The sequence below is a fragment of the Myotis brandtii genome, unplaced genomic scaffold (assembly GCF_000412655.1).
Source record: "Myotis brandtii unplaced genomic scaffold, ASM41265v1 scaffold292, whole genome shotgun sequence".
Classification (NCBI taxonomy): Eukaryota; Metazoa; Chordata; class Mammalia; order Chiroptera; family Vespertilionidae; genus Myotis; species Myotis brandtii.
Window position 1 is genome coordinate 448683 of NW_005361156.1, and position 2572 is coordinate 451254.

Sequence of the window (2572 nt, forward strand, 5' to 3'; positions counted from 1 at the left end):
ATCTCTCTATGCCTCCCTATCAGGGCCTCTTACCTGAGTTTCCCAAAGCCCCTTCTTCTTTATTTCTGGAAATCCCCACTTGCACAGTGACAAGCCAGGGGCTCATGACACTGTGGTTTCAAGCCGGGGACTTAGCTGTGAGGGAGAAGGCAGAGCTGTGTATCCTTGGCCACTCCCTTCCACAGCCACAGCCCATCCCACCCCAGAGCCCTGCCAGTGCTGGGAGGCCTAGGGGAAGGCAACTCCCATCCCTCCTGGGCCCATCACTGGTCACCAGAAGCCCCCTGAGCCTTGGTGTAAGAGGCAGGTCGTGCATGAGCCACATGGACCAGGCTCAGCCTGTCTAGCCATAGTTTCAGTTCTCTATAGCTGCCTGACCCTGGGCAAGGTGGTTAACCTTCCTAGGACTATTTCCTTTTTCAAACAATGAGAGTAATGGTGATTTCTTCCTCAGAGGGTCATTGTGAGGATTAGATAATACCCCCCAAAATGCTCAGGACAGGCTTGGCACACACTTAGTGATCAATCAATGTTGGCTGCATGCACCAGGCACCCTACCAGGGGTCAGGGGTACAGAAAAAGAGGCACAGGGACTCTCAGTGGGGAAGGTAATGAGTGCAAAAAAGTAGTAATGGAGTACAAGGGATGAAAGGGCCTGAGGAGGAGGAAGGGAGGTCAGGAGGGCTTCCTGGAGGAGGTAGCATTCCCTCAGACTGGGTAGCCTTCCCTAAGAAGGAAGGAAGAATAGTTGGTGCAGAGAGAACTACAGGATCAAGGACAAAGGCGAGGAGGGGCCAACACGAGGATAAGAGATAGGGAGGGCCTGAGAGGAGACCACCAAGGGTCCAGCCTCTGTCAGGACAGTGAAGAATTCTAGGAGGGAGCAACTGGGCAGATGGCCAGTTGGAAGGAACCTATAGCTTAAAGGTGGAGAATGGGTTGGAGTGGGGAGTGAAACCGAGCAGGTCACTCATGTAGAGGCTGTGAGAAGACCCAGGCCAGAAATGAAGGACTGCCCACGGGGCAGCGGGCTTCTGGCGGGGTCAGAGCTAAGTACTGGGAAGCGGAGGGCTTGGTGAGTAATGGTGAATGAGCAGTTCGTGACTCGAAGGCTGCTGATGGGAGCAGTTGGGTGGATGGTTGTGTCTCTTACCCAAAATGGAAATAACCGGGTGGAAGTTAGTGGTGATGCGGATGGGACTGAACTCAGTTTGAGGCGTCGGCAGCCCCACTAGAGAACCAGTGTAAGGCCTCATTCCAGAACTTGCGCAGAAAATGAGAGGACCAGGAGCAAGCTGACCTGCTCCCTGAGCCCAATGAGGAAACTGTCCCCTGATTTCCCGGTCTTGGAATTTCAGCCACACCAAGGTTCTGCGCACTTTGCCCACCACTGTACTTCCGACCGCTGTGGACAGTCCGGCCCCTCCTTTCCTTGGTCTGAATTCTCCCCCTGCACCCAGTGCCCCTGGCACCCAGCCAGCATCAGCCTGGCCTGGGCTCCCTGGTCCTGGACGCTAAGTGCCTAGAGTTATGGAGGGTGGGCTTGGGGCAGGTCTGGTAAGGTACAGACAGAAGACATGATCACTCAGGGGCGGGGGTGGGAGGGGTGTGAAGCCCTGGGAACCACTGTAGGACCCGGGCCTGTCCTTGCTCCTCCAGGAAGGAATCAGGGCGTCTGAGCCACGGGAAATGAGCTGGAAAGAAAGGAGAGATTGTGGAGGAGTGGGCAGTGGGCCACAGCAACAGAGAAACCCACTCAGACAGCCTGACAAGTGTCCCTTGGCTTAGAGAAATGGCAGTCTCCCGTGACCTTGGGGAAGGATGGAGGGCAGGTGAGGTGGACACACAGAGTAAAGATTCCTCTTTCCAGAAGTCAGAGTGTAGGGCAAGGAAGGGGGTGGCAGAGGGAGGCCGGGAGGACTTGGAGCTCAAGGGACACCCAGAAAGCAGCCACCCAGGGCTCCTGAAAGGGAAGAGACAAAAGGGCACAGGAAACCAGAGCTGCTGGGTAGATCATCGGGCAGCCAGTTGGGGTGCGGGGCCACCACAGGGGATCAACAGGCCGGTGTCAGTTCCCGGCCGGGCTGCGTGCTGGGCTGGAACCACGGGCGGCTGCTCCAGAAAGAAGGGCAGCTCTGCGGGTGCAAGCTTTGCCCGAGGACAGACAGGGACCCCAGAACGGGCAGTCACCCCGGGAAGCCTGCACAGGCCGCAGCCCTGCCGGACTTCAAACCGGTCATGCCTTCGTCTCGAGGGGACAGAGACACCCCTCCCCCCGCTGAAGTCTGGGTCCCTAATGCAACAGAGGAGACAGAGGACGGGAAGGGCGCTCCTCCTCCTGGGAAGCCAGGGGCGAAGTCACCCATTTCTGGGTCAGGAGCCGGTGGGGCTGGGTCTGGGGAGGCTGTGGTCGGGGTCAGGGTGGAGCGACCGAGGGAATTCAGAGGCGGGCGGGGGCTCCGGGACTGGAGCGTCAGACAGAGGCAGCGCCCGGGACTCGGGATTGGGCCCCGCCTGCTCGGATGCTCGGATCGCTCCAGGGCGAGGAGAGGAAGGGGCGGGTCCCGCCGTG